Source organism: Sus scrofa, chromosome 17 (assembly GCF_054392235.1).
Source record: "Sus scrofa isolate SSC_HxYL_T2T_F1_AM1 chromosome 17, Sscrofa_HxYL_maternal_Yorkshire_Landrace_v2.0, whole genome shotgun sequence".
NCBI classification, from domain to species: domain Eukaryota; kingdom Metazoa; phylum Chordata; class Mammalia; order Artiodactyla; family Suidae; genus Sus; species Sus scrofa.
In genome coordinates, this window is record NC_139399.1 from 62,210,973 (window position 1) to 62,231,350 (window position 20,378).

The following is a 20,378-nucleotide window of genomic DNA, read 5'->3' on the forward strand; positions in this document are numbered from 1 at the left end:
CCAGATTCAAAGACAGTGGAAGTTAACTCCTTTTCATGGAAGGAATGGCAAAGAATGGTGGACCATTTTTATTCTTCCAAAGATGCTACAGGTCAGTTCGTCTCACACAGTCATGGTGGACTTGATGGACAACTACATATGTTTGGCCCCAAGGAAGCAAGCAAGGACTCACGGCAAGTCTAGCTCAAGAATGTATATTTTGGCCACGGCTTGTGTAAGTCAAGGCCTGGTTCTCCCAGTACAGCATTTTATAATCCCTTTCAGGAGCACCAACCTACTCTCTTGACAGCAGCCAAACACCCCTCATGGAGGTAAAAAGGAGGAAACCCGTGAGTGAAACCCTATTGGAAGGTATGTATTTGCCTTGAGTACCTCCCACAGCAATTTTGTCATCATCTTGAACTTTAACATCTTGGGAAGTCCTGCCTCCTCTCATCCCTAACAGTTCTCATTTCTCTAAAAGTTTCCAGACACATCAGAGCTCTCTCAGCATCTTGGAAGCAAGATGAATCCTTGGCTCTTTCTTGTTCGTCAGAATCTCTTGATTATCACAGGTCTGCAAACTTATAGTGTGAAGAAGTAAACAGTAAACATTTTAGGCTTTGCAGATCTCATAGTCTCTGTTGCAACTGCCCAACTCTGCCCATACATAAAACAAATGGACGTGCTTGTATTCCAATAAAACTTTATTTACAAAAACAGACTGCAGCCCGATCCCATGGGCCATAGTTTCCCACTCATGGATTAAATGGCGGCCTCAATTATATACATTCTCTCTTTGTGCTAAGACACATGTGAAGACCAGCTATCCTAGATGAGCAAAAAGTCTAGCTTTCACGAAGTGAGCTTCTGTTTAAAAGATTAAACTAATGAGACAATGTGGAGAACAAAGATGAAATATTAGCCAAGGGAAGTTTCACTCAAAATCTCCCACACCCGAAGCTGGAAGCCAGGAAAAAAAAAAAAAAAAAAAAAAAAAACCTCTCTTCAAATTTATACTGAATTTGCACTTTTAAATCCCAACAGATTTTCTCCCTGTTTTAGGGTAAACTCTGAACATTCATGACAAAGTGAACCCCCTGTACCGTTCTTTTCTCATGACAAGAATTCGATTGATGCATTTGGAAATTAACTCAGCCTTTTCCACAGTGTAAAGCGTATACCTCTGGTAATAAGTGGCAAGACTTAAAGTAGTGTGGCGAATGAATATTTTTTATTCGAATCGTCCCTTTACTTATTATCAAATTTGTTTTCATACGTATTTTAAAACTGTAACTGCCACATGGAACCTGTTACTTCACAGATGCTGCTTAGGACAAGCTAAAGAATGTAATAGTATTTTTAAGTGAGTTGGTATAAATAAAATTACTAAAGAAAAATAATATTAGAGACGGGGAAGAACACGGAAAAATTGGGAAAAAAAAAAAAGAAACAAATCATTCTTTCTCGGGGACAATGTATTCCGTATTTCCGATTCCACTCTGGCTGTTCCAACACCAGACCCACCACCTGGAGAAGCGATTTTTTTTTTTTTTTTTTTTTTTGCTTATTTGTCTGTTTTGCTTTTCTCCTCTGTTTCACCTCGCACAGTGCTCGCTACATAAAAGGCCCCTCCATAAACAGAATGAGCAAGTAAATTAATTAAGTTGTCATTCAAATTATTAGGTTAATTCTGAGTCGGGGAAAGTAATCTGACACAAACTCAAGGATATAGTATTTCAGAGGCTCCTAAGCACAGTCAGAAGTTCACGGAGCGGAAGAGATGAGCTTGTTTAAAATCAGTCAATTAGAAGTGGACCGTCTCTGGGGATGTTCTTGCCAAGAGAAGCCCAGTGGTGCCATAAATCAGGATGTCTAATTGACGCAATGTTTTAAGAATTAAACAGCAATTAAATCAAATGGGAACGTTTCTAAGGGACACCTTTGACACCACGGGGGGAGAAGTCAAAACAACCCCAAGAGTCTATGGGGAAAATGGCTTTCTTCCAAGGGGCTCGCGGGTTAATAATTATCAAAAGCATCTGTGATTAAATTCCCCTTCCTTCCAGAGCCTTGATGATCTTGCCATAGAGTTCCCTCAAGGAAGACCGTAAGCCAAAGTGGAAACATGGCCGAGGTGTCGAAAACAGAGCAAACCAGGGAGAAAGGACTTGGGAAGGGGCCGTGTAGCAAGAAGTCCTGGCCTGCTGCCGAAATCTAGTTCTGAGAAACCCGCTCCCAAAAGAGACAGTGTAATCGGTGTCTCTTTACCCAGTGAAAGTGATTCAGGTCCTTTCAACATCATGGTCACCAACTTCAAGAAAAGTGCATCTTGAAAGCTGATGAAGTGTGTGTGTGTGTGTTTGTGTTATGAAAGGTTTATCAAAAACTTGATAAAATCTTCCATACCAGTGTTTCCAAATATGTGGGACTCTGACTACTATTTTCAGTAAAAGGGTGATTTTGGATGGTATGTGGTGAGGGGATTTTCTTTAGCGATTACGTACTCGTCTGTTTAATCCAACAAAAATATATTCTCATGCATCCCTATTAGGAACTGCTTGTTAAAATGAGGTGTTGCTTTTCTTTCTTTTTTTTTTTTCCTTTTTAGGGCCGAACCCACAGCATATGGAAGTTCCCAGGCTAGAAGTCAAACCAGAGCTGCAGTTACACCACAGCCACAGCCACATCAGATCCAAGCTCCATCTGCGGCCACACTGGATCCTTAACCCACTGAGTGGGGCCGGGGATCCTACCCACGTCCTGATGGATGCTAGTCAAGTTCTTAACCCGCTGAGCCCCCACAGGAACTCCAGAATGAGGCGTTTCTTAAAAGTATGCTCATTTTTCTGAAAAGAATTTTGAGGAGATAATTGAATACAGAGCTCGCTCTCTGACAGGATAACACTCGCAAAGGTTGTTTCCCAAATGCCTGACGGTTGTGAAGCCCTGTTCTGTGCGGAGCTTTGACTCTTTCTAACGTGCAATGCAGAAGAGGAGTCCCTATCCTTCATTTAATAAATTCTGATGAAACAATGAAAATAGTAACAGGAGAAAAGGGTAGGGGTGCCGAATTCACTTTTCGAGCTTAGATTATCCAAAGAATTGTCTGATTGATTGGTTTGATTATAAGATTCTTGACAAATAAGCTTCATTGCGAACACTTCACTGGGGAAGCGGGTAACCTCTTTTCTGCAGATTTAAGAGGGATTATTTATGTGAAGGTTCAAAAGAATGGCAGTTGTTATTAGTTTTGTTAGAGAATCCCCTCTATCCCAAAGAACCAGGAAATATTTATAATAGAGACACAGAGATGATTTCACCAGCTGAAATCATATTTCAAGTTCATCTTCTGCAGATTTTTGTATCCACGGTTCTAATCCAGGATCCAGCATTTAGTAGTTTTGAGACTTTGTATGACTCATTTATTCACGAAGACTTGGTTGTGTCACCTGTAAAATGAGACTAATAGTTCCCACTTGTTGATGATTAAAGCAGAGAATGGAGACAATGTGTATAAAATACCAAAAATGAAGTAGGTCCTTAGTCCAGGCTAATTCCTCTCCATTCTTCTTCGGGGAGAACCAGTACATAGGAGACCCTTGATTATCCAAAAGGTAGGTTGCCAAACCTTTAAGGATACCAGTACCACACGAGATCCCCTCCACTAAGCCTTGACTTCCTGACTTGGAATTGTCACTTTCTAGACCTTTCTCCTTGCTCTTTCCCACCATTGCTGACCTCAATAGTTGGCCTCCCCTGAGCAGTTGTTTTCACAAAGAGCAATGCTTGCATGCTCTGACAGTTACCTGTGTCACGGGGAATGGAGAAGCAGAGGTATGGTCATCTCAACATAGGCTAGGCGATCCTCCAGGCTCACCCTGGCTGGGGGGCTTGCTCTTTCCCGTATCACCCCGTTCCCTCTGCCAAACTCACAAATGAGCTGCAACTAATCCCAAAAGGCTGCGTGTCAGAGACGTCCAGCGCTGTCCCTAAATACCTAAAGCTGTAAATGTTAAATCTGGGATGGACTAGAGGCTAGTTGTGTTTGATGAGTGCCCCGTAACAAAAGGTAGAAAGTGAGTCCATTTGCTTGCCAGTAAAAGCCCATCATCTCTGTGATGGTTTCCTGTGATAATCCAACTTGTCCTGGCTTCCTGACTCCTTCCTTCCTTCCTTTCTCTCTCTTCCTCTCCCCCTCCCTCCCTTCCTTCCCTCCATCCTTCAGTCCTTTCTTCCTGTCTTTCTTTCAACAACTTTCCATTGACTGTCTACTACTTGCCAAGCAATATGCTTGCTCCATGGTAGGAGAAACAATTAATTGCATATGATAGGTGCAGTTGTCATAGAGCACAAACGCCAGTGTGTGAAATACATAATCTGCTCCATTTTTATCCTGTGAATGACTGAACGCCTTCTTTGTGTCCTCATTACATCTGGAAGGGAAAAAAAATACCTTAGTGGATGCAGGGCCTTCTCAGTTAATTCAGGGATCTCTGCTTGCCCTTCTCTTGTTGCTTCGAAGCGCTCAGGGACTTATGTAGTGTTGATGGATGGGAGGGATTGGGGGTGTTCTTGCCCTGAGTCTTCATTCCCCCACCACCCCTGGACCCATAACCTCTGGTGTCTCTATATGGTCCTGATTGGTCCATAGCAAAGGTCACCCCACCCACGCTGGCCTCCACTGAGATGTCCCCGTTCTCAGATCCACACGCCATCTGCTGACCATCTCCTGGTCCCCTGTGAGCACTCACTTTGTCAGCCAGCACTTTCTTAGCTAAATTCTAGGGGACAAGAGAAAGAGAAGTGTTAACTCTTTCCAAAACCTGCTCTAAGACCCTGAAAATCAAGGCAGGGCTGGCTCACATCTTGCTGGTGGATGGAGCTCCAGAGGCTTCCCCAGTGCTGCAGGAGACAAGGCTTTTCATCCTCAGGTTTAGCTGGTGGGTTGGGGGGGGCGGGGTTCTTTCATTTCCTACCCAGATCTAAGCCTCGATGGCCATAGGGGAGGTCAAACTATAGAGCCCCTTCTCAAAGACCCCCCCCACCCAGCAACTTTCTTCCCCGTTTCCCAAGACTCTCTTTTTTCTCACCAAATCCTTACACTTCCTTCCTCCTCTGGGGTTGGGGGTGACTGAGGCTAAAGACCGGCTCAGCAAGCACTTCATGACTCAGTGGTTTATGCCAGACCCTCGGCGCCCCTGTGTTCCTCCCCCAACCCAATGGGAGCAGCCATGGAGGATAAAAGGGCTGGAGAAAGAGGGGAAGCATCACGGTGTTCTCCCACCTCCTGAGCCAATGCAGCAGGTGCTCGGGTGTGGCTGGGTGCAGACGAGACCAGCAGGAGAAGGTGGGGGTGATGGTGCAGTGGGTGCTCTTCTTCAGCCCTGGGGGCCTTTCTCAGGACTCCTCGGCTCCCTTGAGTCCACGGCTTCGTCTGGACTACATCATCCAGCCCTGCAGAGACACAGAGCACAGAATCACTACCTATGTGACCCCAAACCCACACTCTCAGGGCCTCAGACATGGCATGAATTCAAGCCTCGACTTCTCCATCTCCTAGTCCTGGGATCTTGGGCCAGACTCTGCTGCTTTCGCAGCCACAGTTTCCTTATCTCTAAAACGGGATGCTCATCCCTACTTCACAAGGCTTTTGAGCAACTATATCCATGAAAATGCTTTGTATACCGAAAAGACTCCATAAATATTAGGCATTGTTTTGTTTATAGTTTGCAATCTGCCTGAATACAGCTCTGCTCCTGGCACATACCTTAGAAGTTCAGCAGGGGCAGATGAATCTATACGACTTTTATTTTATAACTGTTTGACTGTTACTTACAAAAAACATGCACTATTCTCATTTCCTCCTAAAAGCCTCATTTATTTAAGCTTTGCCATGATAAATGATTAGCTGTTGCTTCAGTATAATTTCAGGAGGTAACTAAAAAGCTTAGGCTTCCTCAAGAAGCCAGATCTGACATTTGCAATTTGAAGCCTTCCCAGAACACTCCCCAGGATGGGAATTCCACCTGAGACTCTGCATTCCACCCTTTCGCTGTATGGGAAACCAGAGCTGGTCAGAATGGTGCCCCTGGGAAGCCTCCTGTGACCTTGGCCAAGGGGAGGTGTGAGAGTCAACCAGATTCCCCAAGGAGCTGGGAGATGGAGGGATCCCTTCCAGAAATACGGGGAAATTGATGTCGGGAACACACAGTTGGGGGCTATGAGTCAGCTCTTGCTTACAGACAAATAGCAGGAAGGGAGGGAAGCGGGAGGGAGGAAGGCATTTGTTACTGCTGGCGGGAGAGCTGACCAGGGCTGGAAACCCCAGGAAGAAGGAAGGCAAAAGTTCTGTCCCAAAGCTGCTTCGTGGATAAAGCCATCCGCCTCTAGCCACGTGCAGCCATATTTATTTCAATGAAATTGCGATCAGAATACAGCATCTTTAACCATTTTAGCAGTGGGTGGGAAAGGCATTATACAACCCAGATCTCCTGTCTGGCCTCACTTTTGTGACACTCCCAAAATCCCGCCCCAGTGGCAGCTGTGAAGGGTGTCCTGGATTTGCCATCTCCCATCCCAACAGTGAGTCCCAGCCTTGCCATTTCCCAGCTGTGTGACCTCTCTGGGCCCGAGTTCACTATTACAAAATGACTGCGATGCCTATTTCACCCTGTTGTAAGTAAAAATACTCCCTGTGCTGAAAACAAATAACGCCGTGAAGGGCCATGTGGAATCTGCATTACTCGGCATCCTCAAGCCAATTTTCAGACATAAACAGAGGTTACATCCAAAATTGCAGTTAAATGGCACTGTATTAGCTCATATTAAAAAATAAAGGAATCCATCCAGATCTCATTACCCAGGAAAAGTATTCCATATGTAAGAGGAATAATGTGGAGACAGGAAGCAGTACGGAAATCACCCTTTCTGAAAAGGGATTTTTATCACTTTGGAATGTCATATAGAACTGCTTTCTGATAGTTCGGCTTCTCCAGAAATAAAAAATAAAGGAAAGGCAGACGTTAGGACTGCACACACACCCTGGCAAATAGCTCTGTTCACCCCCACAAGAAAAACACTACAGAATGCATCATAGATACGTGTGCCCAGGGACCATGGGCCAGCTCCCTTGTGTCAAAGGCAGGTTACAGCCATACACGCTAAAGGACAGGCCCTGCACGGCAACGAGGGGAGGGTGGGACACCAAGCCTTCCTCACCATCTGTCCTGAATGTTTTCCTTATCCCCTGTCACCACGGAGGCGTTCTTATGGTCACCAGCAGACCCTGGGCTTTAACCCAGGGTCCCCAAACAGGGTGGAGCCATCCCTGGTCCACGGGGAGGGTCTCTCATTCATTCCGTCCCTTTGATTTCCTGCCTCCTGGGGCGCGGGGGCTAGGGCTGGGGAGAACTGGGGGGAACGGAGCCCCGTCCCCGCCTAAGGCAGCAAAGCGCTGGAGGTTCTGCGATTCTGCAAAGAGAGCTCTGGCAGCTGGAGCCGAGAGTGCAAAACGGAAGAGGGGCCCGGACAAACGGGAGGAAAGCAAGCGCCACATCACAGGGGACGCAGCGGTGACCATAGAGTCGGCCTCGCCCTCCTCTTTCGGAGGCTTTTTCATCCACGGCCCCTCCAGGCTGTCTGCCTTTTCGCCGCTGGAGGACCCTGGGTCCTCTGTCACGTATGTAGACGGAACCCACGGCTCACGTCTCAGCGTGGCCTGAGCCTCCGTTGCCACGACAAGGCTCTGTATTTATATAACCAGCCTTGCTCCAGTATTTTTAGGCCCACTGTTTAGAAACACACAGAGGGGGGAAGAAAGAGAATAAATATGGAAATCAAATGTAAAAACTTCTGGCTCTTGCAACCAGCTTCCTGGGGGAATTTTCCTCTGTGTTCTTTCTACTTCTTCCACTCAGCGGAATGACTGCTAGTCATTAAGGAAATCTGTGAGGAGCTCACGGTACAGGAACTGTACACCAAGGCTCCCCTCCTCATTTGCATATCCCATTTTTTGATTGGCAGCTGTACATGAAATGCCATATCAGTTGAAAGTATGTTGTGAGCTGGCACTAATGATCCTATAGCTCCAGGGAAACCTGCCATATTGTAATTTGGCTATCAGGCATGAAAGAAATAATTCTAAGTGCCAGGAATGCAAGACTGAATAAATGTTTCACTGCTGCAGGTTGCCAAGGGTGACACTTCTGATTTAGTATAAACGAATGCCCCGTTGCCTTTGGGGTACCGGGAGTTTGCATTGTATCTGAGCTGTGTGTATAAAACATTCGTCTAAGAAAATGGCTTCGGTGTAAGATGGGAAACAGAGGCCTGCTCCCAGAAGGCGGCCGAATGTTTACAACTAATCACTGGATGAAAGGATTTTGCTACCTTCTATAATGACAGGCAAACAGGATTTGCTTTTCCTGAGATGGAGAATAATGGTTATGTTAACTCAGCCTCGCCTTGCCTTTTTTTTTTTTTTTCTTTTTTTTAATGAAATGCTCTTTTGTAAAGAAAATCACATCTGTTTCCTTTTATATATGAAAGGGATATAAATTCTTTTTTTTCCTCCCTCTGTGTGAATAGCTCGCTGGTGTACCTTGGAATTAAATAACCCTTTCTGATGTCATCTGGATTTCAGAGGTCTGGAAAGATGGCTGTCACTTCCTTCTCCTTGGCTTCTGACTTCACACGCTTGCCTCTGCAGAGAGGGCCTTTAGAAGTGGGGAGCGATCCGTTTGCTTGAATTTTCATTAAGGTTCCAATGCAAATTGCGAGCATATCTAGCTCCACAGGACCTCTGCTTTCTGTTACCCACACCCATGCGTCTGCTGTAGGAAATGCAGAAAACAGCTGTCTTAAGGGGCAGCGCCTCCCCAGAAGAACTGGCCAGGCCAGTTGCCAGTTGCTCCCGCCTGCCCTCTTGTTGACCATCTGGGTCCTGGCTTCAGGATCATGTGAAGACAGACCCGCTGTCTTCTCCCTTGATGCTGTGCGGGGATATTTCAGAGGCAGTTTGTACTTTGGGGCTTTTCCCTCCTCGGACATCCTTAACGTACAGATTCAGATACCTGTTAGGTCAGAACAGGAGTCATGGAATACGCCGCGGTCAGTTTGCCCTTTAGGCAAAAGCTGTCGGGGGGGGTCGATCAAATCAGGGTCGGGGGATGTCCAGACTTCTTGTTCTCAATTCCCCTTTGGGGGAAAGAAACCATCCTGACACTTGGGCTTCATTATTGCCGCTTGCCTACCTGCTGGTGGATTTGGCAAAGGTGATCGTGAAAAGCTAAGGGTACCTGAAAAGGTCCTTAAGAGTGTGGTCAGGTTTACCCGTCTCTACCAAACGAGCTGAGCAAACTCCCTTCATACCAATCCCTTGAGCAGTTTCACTGTTGCCGTCTTGCCCCTCCTTCTAGAAGTTTTAAAGCCTCAACATCTGGGCATCTCCTATGTGTTGAAGAATAAGTTAACATACTTTTAATATATTACACAGACCCCGTAAGGTGCAGTATCTTACACTGTGTCCGTTCAGGAGGGAAGAATTTTTAAATTGGAAGTAGGAGATGCAGGAGATGTTAATTCAAGCTCACATTTCTTATGCTTTCCCTTGACATGCAAATTATTGGGCGATTGCTCTGTGGCAGCTTTCAGGAGATAAAAATAAACGAGGGAGGACCCCTGTCCCCAAGTAACTCATTGTCCAGTGGGAAACACACACCAAAACAGCGCAAACCAACACATCTGTCGTGACAACACGGGCACTTAGAGGGTCATGAGCAAAATGGGTCAAGAGTCGGACAATTGTAGTCATAAGAAAAAACGTGGGTTTAGAAATACAGGAAGCAAGCTCTTCTCTATAACTTTCAAAAAACAGGGTAGAAAAAAATTTTTTTCTTTTATTTTGTATCTGAGATGATGGATGTTCACTAAACTTATTGGGGTAATTATTTCATGATGTATGTAAGTCAAATCATGCTTAAACTTATGTGGTACGTATGTCAATTAGAGTGCAACCCAACCCAAAGGAAAAAAAGAACAGTTAGATTTAGATTTCAGTTCAGAAAGCCTTGCTGTGCAGCTAACATGCACCAGATTCTACGTTCAGGAAATTTCACTTATGTTTTCTAGTTTAATTCTTCCAATGGCCAGTTATTCACTGATATTAAAACTACAGAGGTTCGCTATTAAAACAAAATGAAGTAAACCCTGCAGGCAAAGCAGGAACTGACTGTTCCTCCTTCGTTATCAGAGATTTTCTAAACGTACGAATGTCTGAAGGTCCAGACATCCGCATATAGAATTCCCTAGTATTCCTTCCTTTAGTGTAACTCAATACTTCTTAAACATAAGAGGTATTGAGCAGACCGGGCATAAAAATGACTAAACAGAGTTGACTCTACAAAAACCATTCATACTATACTTAAGTTGGATTTAAGGAATTTCCCAAGGGTAATTTTGTTCTATGCAGTTTTTCCTTTGAATTCTCCCTTAGAGACCAACTCCTACATGATAATGGCTCCACTGCCTGTCAAAAGAGCCGTGAGAGCCCGGAGGAAATTGTGTCCTGGGCCTGGAGCAGGGGTAGTCATGGAAGACTTCGTGGAGGAAGTGACTTTCCATAATAGATAAATTAGGAGAGAGACGTCCAGGCGGAATGGCCAGGACAAGCACATGTCAGAAGGTGACAGAACTTGCATGCTTTGAGTTGAAAGGCTGGAGGCAAAGTAGTGACAGAGATGGAGCTAGGAAAGTAAACAGATAGCCATGCTCTGCCACTTGGACATTATCTATCCACCTTTATCCAAAATCTCTCGACTTGTGGTTTTCAACTAGGAGTGAGTCGACTCCCGTGGAACACTGGACAATGTCAAGAGATACTGTAGTTGTCACAATTGAGAGAGGGGTGCACAGGACAGGCCCCTGAGTTAAAGAATTAGCTAGCCTCAAATGTCAGATTGCTAGAAAATGCTGCTCTGGACCATTGCTGCTGGACCATTGCTGCTGGACCATTGCTGCTGAACCATTGCTGCTGGACCATTGCTGCTGGACCATTGCTGCTAGCCTATAGCTGCTAGACCATTGCTGCTGGACCATTGCTGCTGGACCTTTGCTGCTGGACCATTGGTGCTAGCCTGCAGCTGCTGGATCATTGCGGCGAGCCTATAGCTGCTAGACCATTGCTGCTAGACTATTGCTGCTTGCTTTCATATTGTGCAGAAGTCTTATAGGTAAATGAAAATCTGGCTTAAACTTTGTGCCTTGGAATAAGGATGTCTCAGGACAAATATTTATTTGGAATTCCTGTTTCCTTTTGAGCTGGGGCCTGGGGGGTAGGCAGAGGAGAGAGTGACTCTGGAGAGAAATATTAACCTTGCAAATGTGCACATTTTCAATTCACATCCTAGTGACAGGCTACAACTTGTAATCAGTATAAAATGATTTTCCGGGAGAGTAAATGCTTATTTTCACTGTCTTGATGTTGGCACTGGATTACTTGGTATTAATCCCAGGGTGACACAGTCACATTTGGAAGCCGTGAGATTTATTTGGATGTCTTGTGGGGCCAGGAGCAGCCTTCATTTTACATCCTTGATCTTGGAGAATTTAAATAATAGAGCTGCTTTTCTCTATACACCAGTGGTGTGAAAAGGAAGTTTTCCGCCCAGGAAAAATTCCAAGAGCCATGCCAAGCGGAGAGAAGGGAGGCCAGGGATGTCACCCTGTTTTCATCATCAACCCATGCTCAGCAGCAAACAATAGGCACTTATTAAACCCCAACTGTGTGCCTTTCACATGGCACCCGAGAGCACAAACTCTGAGCTGTACCCTCAGGCTTAGCTTTATGTAGTACCAGCCTCATGTGCCCACACTGTGAGGCTATGTTTGGAATAACTCCTCAGACCAAATTTGCCATTGTTTTCTTTTATCCATATCTTTTATCTAGAGCAGAGGCCAGCAAACTTTTTCTATAAAAGGCCAAATAGTAAACATTTTTAGTTTGCCAGCCATATGGTTTCTTTCGCAATTACTCAGTTCTGGCACAGTGTGAAAGCAGCCATAGATGATATGTAAACAAATGAGCATATTTGTTTCCAATAAATAAGCTGTGTTCCAATAAAACTTTATTTACGGAGTTCCCGTTGTGGCACAGTGGTTAATGAATCCGACTAGAAACCATGAGGTTGCGGGTTCGGTCCCTGGCCTTGCTCAGTGGGTTAAGGATCTGGCGTTGCCTGAGCTGTGGTGTAGGTTGCAGACACAGCTTGGATCCCGCGTTGCTGTGGCTCCGGCGTAGGCCAGTGGCTACAGCTCCAATTCGACCCCTAGGCTGGGAACCTCCATATGCTGCAGGAGCGGCTCAAGAAAAAGGCAAAAAGACAAAAAAAAAAAAAAAAAACAAAAAACTTTATTTACAAATCAGGCGGCAGGGCTGGATTTGTCCTGGAGGCTATCATTCACCAGCCCCCAATTTAGAGTAGCTAGTACCATGTTTTAAAGACATTGCCTTACGGATATTTAAGCAATACTATTAAGAGTCATGCAGGAGCTCCTGTTGTGGCACAGTGGAAACAAATCTGACTAGGAACCATGAGGTTGTGGGTTCAAACCCTGGCCTTGCTCAGTGGGTTAAGGATCTGTCGTCGCCATGAGCTGTGGTGTAGGTTGCAGATGCGGCTCAGATCCCACATGGCTGTGGTGTAAGCCAGCAGCTACAGCTCCGATTTGACCCTTCACCTGGGAACTTCCCTATGCCCTAGGTGCAGCCCTAAAAAGAAAAAAAAAAAAAAAAAGTCATGCAAATTTTCCTATGTTTTGACTCAATAATTTCACATCTCAGAATCCAGTCCTAAGAATGAACACCTTTGTGTTTTCACTACAAATTTTTGTACAAAGATGTGTACGGAGTTCCCATTGTGGTTCAGTGGAAACGAGCCCAACTGGTGTCCATGAGGACGCGGGTTGGATCCCTGCCTCACTCAGTAGGTTAAAGGACCTGGTATTTCTGTGAGCTGTGGTGTGGGTCACAGAGGCACTCGGATCCCATGTTGCTGGGGCTGTGGTGTAGGCCCACAGCTGTAGCTCCAATTCAACCCCTAGACTGGGAGCTTCCATGTGCCTCCCATGCAGCCCTAAAAAGAAAAAAAGAAAAAAAAAAGTTCACTGAAATCATACTTAAAATAATAAAAATTTGGAAGCCATCTTATTGGCCCACAATAGGGCATCAGACAAATCTTGTTCCATCATGAAACAATGAAATTGGGGGCAGTCTTTGAAAGTGATCATTCCAAAGAGTTTTCCTGATGTATGAGATGTGAAGTCGAGAAAAAGCAAGACAGAAATTGTGCATAGAGTTTGATCCCAATCAAGTTTAAATCTGCATATTCATAGAAGAAGACTAGAAAGAAACATACAAAATTGTTACACATGGTTATCTCTGTCTTTTTGTTTTCTTCTTGGTTTCCTTTGCTGTGCAAAAGCTTGTCAGTTTGATTAAGTCCCATTGGTTTATTTTTGCTTTTATTTCTGTTCCTTTGGGAGACTGACCCGAGAAAATATTCATAAGGTTGATGTCAGAGAATGTTTTGCCTATGTTCTCTTCCAGGAGTTTGATGGTGTCTTGTCTTATATTTAAGTCTTTCAGCCATTTTCAGTTTATTTTCATGCATGGTATGAGGGTGTCTTCTAGTTTCATTGATTTGCATGCAGCTGTCCAAGTTTTCCAGCAATACTTGCTGAAAAGACTGTCTTTTTCACATTTTATGTTCTTGCCTCCTTTGTCAAAGATGAATTGACCATAGGTGTCTGGGTTTATTTCTGGGTTCTCTCTTCTGTTCCATTGGCCTGTATGTCTGTTTTGGTAACAGTACCACACTGTCTTGATGACTGTGGCTTTGTAATATTGCCTGAAGTCTGGGAGAGTTTTGCCTCCTGCTTGGTTTTTGTTCCTCAGGATTGCTTTGGCAATTCTGGGTCTTTTGTGGTTCCATATAAATTTTTGGATGGTTTGTTCTAGTTCTATGAAAAATGTCATGGGTAATTTAATAGAGATTGCATTGAATCTATAGATTGCTTTGGGTAGTATGGCCACTTTTACAATATTAATTTTTCCAACCTGGGAGCATGGAATATCTTTCCATTTCTTTACATCTTCTTTAATTTCCTTGATTAATGTTTTATAGTTCGGGGCACATAAGTCCTTTACCTCCTTGGTCAGGTGTATTCCTAGGTATTTGATTTTTGGGGGTGCACATATGGTTATCGCTGAATGGTGAGATTATGATATGGTGATTTTTCTTAAAATTCACCCCAGCATGGAGTTATTAAAAGAGGGCAAGTGTTGGCCTCCAACAGACATGGCGATGCTATTTCATTGGCTTGGGCAGGTGACCTTATAAGGTTATTTAAGTGCTCTCTCTGAGCCTCATTTTACTTCTTTGTAAAACACATCTAGCACCTAATTTGCCAGGTTGTTGTGATACTAAATAATGTGGTATATTTTAAAATGCTCAGCAGAGTGCTCATAATATAGTACATACCCAACAAATGGTAGTTGTTAATATCACTCTTCTTTGTTCTAAGCAATTTCATGTCTTAATTGTAGTGATAGCTACACAAATCTATACAAGGGGTAAAACTGCACAGAGCTGCACACACACATACAAATATAAAAATTGTCAAAATAGGAGTTCCCATCGTGGCACAGTGGTTAACGAATCCGACTAGGAACCATGAGGTTGCGGGTTTGGTCCCTGCCCTTGCTCAGTGGGTTAACGATCTGGTGTTGCCGTGAGCTGTGGTGTAGGTCACAGAGGAGGCTTGGATCCCGCATTGCTGTGGCTCTGGCGTAGGCCTGTGGCCACAGCTCCGATTCGACCCCTAGCCTGGGAACCTCCATATGCCACGGGAGCGGCCCAAGAAATAGCAAAAAGATAAAAAAAAAAAAATTGTCAAAATGAAGGTCTGTAGCCTAGATAATAGTATTATACCAACTTCAATATCCTGACTTTGCTATAGCACTTCACTATAAGACTGAAAGATTGATGGCACCACTGGGGGAAACTGGCGATTGGGGATGTGCAACCCTATTTTTGCAACTTACTGTGAATCTATAATTATTTTAAATTTTAAAAGTTTAATACATTGAGTTCCCTGGTGCTTCTCCCCAGATGCCAAAGGGGTGGGAACACCCGTTCGTTACAAACTTCTTTCCAATTGGTTCTTTTTGCTCATCCACTTCCCTCAGAGCTCTGCTCCACGTGCCAAATACCCACTGCCCCCAGCAACTCACCGAGAAAGCGCTCCAAACCCGCTCCAGCGCAGCCGCCTGTGGTTGTGTTTCTCTTTGCCACTTCCCTCTCCCGCTCAGTTAAGGATTTTGCATTGTCACTGCAGGGTTCCATCCCTGGCTCAGGAAATTTGCATGCCATGGGCACAGCCAAATTAAAAAAAAAAAAAAAAGTTAAAAACATTAAATCTTTTAAAAAATTCCAACTGCTCCCATAATTCATATTTGTTCTCCTTTATAAGAGGTAAACCTGGGAGTGCTCCTTGTGGCGCAATGGAATCAGCCACGTCTTGGGAGCACTGGGATGTGAGTACAATCCCTGGCCTGGCACAGCGGGTTGAGGATCCAGTGTTGCTGTAGTTGTGATCCCTGGCCAGGGAATTCCATATGCCATGGGATGGCCAAAAAAGAAAAAATAAAGTGAAAATTTTTGTTTAAGAAAAAAAAAAAAAAAGTAAAACTTGGGCACTAAGAGAATATTCTTTTCCAGATGAATCAAAAAATCAGCAGGAAAAAAAAAATCAAGTCACCAAACATCCAGGACTCTTCCCAGAGGCTGGCCCTGCCTCAAAAGTTGTCCTGTGTTTTTCGTGGGATTTATGTTCTTTCAACAAAAATTGTGGACTCTGAAGTTTAAGGGTAAACTGGGGAGTTCCCATTGTGACTCAGTGATAATGAACCTAACTAGTATCCATGAGGTTTGATCCCTGGCCCTGCTCAGTGGGTTAAGGAAAAAGCTCAGTGTTGTCATGAGCTGCAGCACAGGTCTCAGACACAGCTCAGATCTGGCATTGCTGTGAGCTGTGGTATAGCTCTGATTTAACCCCTAGCCTGGGAACCTCCATATGCCAAGGGTGCAGCCCTAAAAAGACAAAAAAAAAAGGAAAAAAGAAAAAAAAAAAGACTTACAGGTAAACTAGGTGTCCTTCATATTTGTATTCATTTTATTATTGTCTCATGTACAATTAAAACTGAAAATAAGTTCTGTGTAAATTGAGAAAACTGCCTTAGAGTTGGTAGAGTTACAGCTTTACTTGCCAAAAACTAAATTCATCAATTCAACAAATATTTGTTGACTATCTACCATGTGGAAGCACTGTTCTCAATGCTGGAGATGTGCTTAGAGAACCAGACTGATCCAGTTTTTGCTCTTGAGAGATAGGGTTTAGGTCAAAAAGCAACCACTTATAGCCTGAGCTCTCCCACGTGCTTTCCATGTACCTTAAAAAGCTACTTGGGCATTAGCCTTCTCCTCTGTGAAATAGGTTTTTGGCCTTGCATCATGACAACAAACATATGTACTCCCTACTCCACCTCCTGTATCCAAGGCAGACATCACTAATCAATCACAGCATTCTTCCCCACTGAATTTCAAAGAAGAGGGAGACTTTGAGTCCTTCAGAACAAACTGGTGCTATTGACATTTGGGTAGATAATTCTTTGTTATAGAAGGTTGTCCTGCTGTTATTGAGCAGCCCGCCTGGTCTCTACCACCTAGCTGCCTGTTGCATACCCTGCCTCCATTCCTGTTAGGACAGTGAAACATGTCTCCAGCTACTGCCAGGAAAGGAAAATCACCCCAACTGAAATGACTGCTCCAAATGGATGCTACTAGTGCTTAGAGTTTACAGCTAACAAAAGTGGCCATCTCAGGAGAAGCTAATTTCTTCAGATCTCTTCTTATCCTTATCGTCTGATTCCATCCATTTGGAAAATGTGAACCACTTTGTTCTTCCTTCAATGATGTAGAGGAAACTAAGGTTTCGATGAGGAAACTGAGGCACAAAAAGGTTAAGTAACTTGCCTAGGTTGCGTAGTTGTTTAGGGCAAAGCCGAAAGGCAAATCCATAGCTTCTGAGCCCAATGTGCCCCATCCACTGTGCACTGTGAGTCCATCACAAATGACTTGGCCTGAAAACACAGATGTTCCATAAGGCATTCAGGAGCATCATGGCCCAGACACGGACAAAATCAGCACTTTTCATTAAAGAAACCAATCAGGAGCAGGGCCTCGTGGGTAGAGTGAGTCAAAAAGGGGACCCAAACTGCATTGAGGAAGCATCTTAGAGTGTGTGTGTGTGTGTGTGTGTTGAGGGATCGGGGAGAATAAATTCTAGTGCAAACATCAGCTCATTAAGGTCAGGCCAGTTCTGACATGGGTGTTGTACTCAGGAGAAATGCCCATCCATCATATAAAGATATTTGCAGGATGATATAAATCCTTACCACAGCCTCTCCCCAGATGCCAAAGGGGTGGGAACACCCGTTCATTACAAACTTCTTTCCAATTGGTTCTTTTTGCTCATCCACTTCCCTCAGAGCTCTGCTCCACGTGCCAAATACCCACTGCCCCCAGCAACTCACCGAGAAAGCGCTCCAAACCCGCTCCAGCGCAGCCGCCTGTGGTTGTGTTTCTCTTTGCCACTTCCCTCTCCCGCTCTTACCTTGCCACTTGAAACCTCTGCTTTTTAATTGCAAATGAATTCAGGTTGCCTTGGTGCCTTTTAATGTTCCCCACCCATTTCCCAGATTGAAACAAGACCGAGGCACCTACCGGTAGAGAGATCAGAGTTCTCTATTGCATGCAGGGAAGGGAGAGGAGCTTTAGATCCCATGGCGGGGGAAGGAGAGTTCAGTCATCTGTGACAGAAGGTGAACTGATGTCAAGAATTTGCACAGAGAGCATTCAACCAGATTAAGGAAACAATATCTGCCAAAGCACTTCAGAAAGTATAAAGCACAATAAAAGTGTGCAGTATTGGAAGAGCAGTTTCTGGAATAAGAAGAAAAAATGTGACTTTTAGATGAATCTTGAAGAACTGATAGAATCTGGACCTGCCGAATGAGAGGTGATGAGTGGGCGAAGGAGAAGCAGATCCAGATGGCAGCGCTGCCGCAGGAGCAAAAATTCTGGGCAGGAAAGTGTTGGGTGTGTTCAAAGCACCCAGATCCGTCTCTAAACTCAGGCTCCTTAAGTTGATTTCCTGTCTGGGGCACTCTGTGACACATTTCCAAATGGAAAACTCATTCCCAGTTGAGCTAGCCAAATATCTTGAATAAATACTACGGGAATTATTAAGACATTTTCCAGAGGACCCCAGCATTTCCTGTCTTGACAGTGGGGCTGCATTTGACATCAGCGAACTCAAGAGGTTAAAAATAAAATCTGTGGCCAATTCAAACTTCCCTTCCAACAGTTTTTCAATAATCTAAGATTGGGCTGAGAGATGAGAGTTAAAACCAACTCCTTCAGAGCATCTTAACATCACACATTAAGTCATGAGTGTGGCCAAGCAGACCTGCCATTGGCTAATCACTGCCCGGGGAATAGGAAGGAACATGGAAATAAATTATGACTTCATTGGTCAAGCTATGGGATGGTAAGAGGGGGCTCTTAGAAAAGGAAAAGTTCCAGTAACACACTAGATGACTTTGGATTAACCAGAGAGACGAGAAGTTGAACAGCATTAAGGATCTTAAAGGGAAAAACAAACAAACAAAAAAACTAGCTCACAGATATACAGGGTTTCCTGTGTGCCAGCTATGACCCAGTATATCCTCCCTCGTTTATTCCTGACAATGACCCTGAAGATGCAGGTGCTTCTCTCGACTGCACAGACGAAGAAACAGAAGGGGAGGAAGACAAGTTATTTGCTCAAAGTCACCAAATGGGTAAAAGAGTCAGCATTCGTATCATCAAATTAGTCTTCAGAGACAGGAAAGAACATTGGGAAAACTCTGCCCCCAAACCCTAAAAACCGCAGAAGCCAGAGCACAGCTACCTCATCACATCCAGGAAGACTGGTTTTCTCCGATCAAGGGTCTCTCACTCCCAGAAATCAGTCAGCCTCCTGGGCATGAGTTTTCTCATCTCTACATGAGCATCAAACCTGCTTCCTAAATGACAGATTATCTAGGGATGCTGCCTGTGAGAAAGTAATAGCATGGCTAATATCTTATTATTAATATAATTAATAATAATAATATAATTTAATAATACATATAAGTAATATAAGTAATGCTGATATATGGGAGTTCACACCATGGTGCAGTGGACTAAGAATCCAACTTCAGTGGCTTGGGTCACTGCAGAGGTGCAGGTTCAATCCCCAGCCCAGAGCAGTGGGTTAAAGGATCCAGTGCTGCCGCAGCTGCAGTGTTGGTCAAAGCAGCAGCTCAAGTTCAGTTCCCGGCCCAGGAACTTCCCTATGCCATGGGTGCAACCATAAAATAAAATTTGTTTAAAAACATATGTGTGTGTGTGTGTGTGTGTGTGTGTATATATGCACACCCATTTATTATATATACATATATTTATATGTGTATACATATAAATTATATGTATACACATATATATTATACATATATACACACGTATTTTCCAATTAGGAGTATCTGAAGTCAGACAAAGCAGTTTGAGTCAGCACTTCCAATTATCATATGTTTTATCCATGGACAATTTAGGTCCCTCCCTAATTATCAGTTTTTTCACCTGTAAGATGAAAATGGAAATTCTAGCTATCTCACGGGCTTCTAGTGAAGATCTAATAGTATCATGCCTGCAAGGATAATATCCTTTGCACATAGTAAATGCTCAATAAATATTAAATAATAAAAATGATAAAGAAATCAGAGCTACAACATGTGTTATACTGTGCTTAATTACAACAAAGATTGCAATGCCTTTTCTGATGAACCAGAGCACTAGAGCTTGAGTAAGAAATTAAATAAATATGCAAACGACAGAACTTTAACCTAATAACGTGACCACTCCCAAAGTTTAGCCTATTACTGGAAATCACTAATGGAGCACTGCCCATTATTCATGATCCGAGCAGTAAGGAATCATGCATAATGGAACAGAGTCCCTGCTAACAGCAGATTCACGCACGATAATTTAAACTTGTTTGTATGGAAATAAAGGACGAATCTTTGAAGTGAGCCTTAATGAGATTCTGCTTGATCTTCAGTGTATCCTGGGAGAAAGGGTTCAGTTTTTCCTCCAGCATCCGGCTCTTGTTGGTGGCGTGTAGGAAAGAAAGGCAGGCTTAAATTATGAATGGCCCTTCTTGTCTTTGCGATAGCAGGTGAGGAGCAGGGGTGCTCATCG

The 20,378-nt window shown here is 44.0% G+C and overlaps 1 protein-coding gene and 1 long non-coding RNA gene across 27 annotated transcripts in view; one reads left to right on the forward strand and one right to left on the reverse strand.

Moving 5' to 3' along the window:
* TSHZ2 (teashirt zinc finger homeobox 2) overlaps positions 1-20,378 on the forward strand; it is a 1,034,366-nt gene that overhangs the window by 951,468 nt on the left and 62,520 nt on the right. The window lies entirely within an intron of this gene.
* LOC146395385 (uncharacterized) lies at positions 2,561-18,213 on the reverse strand. 2 transcript variants are annotated; one of them, XR_014832614.1, is made up of 6 exons: positions 17,823-18,213; positions 17,633-17,732; positions 17,073-17,179; positions 15,272-15,385; positions 5,267-5,436; positions 2,561-4,415 (listed from the first exon to the last, which is right to left on the reverse strand). It is a non-coding gene; the product is annotated as an uncharacterized LOC146395385 (long non-coding RNA). The 2 variants fall into 2 exon arrangements; XR_014832615.1 differs by lacking the exon at positions 17,633-17,732 and having other exon boundaries at positions 17,823-18,152.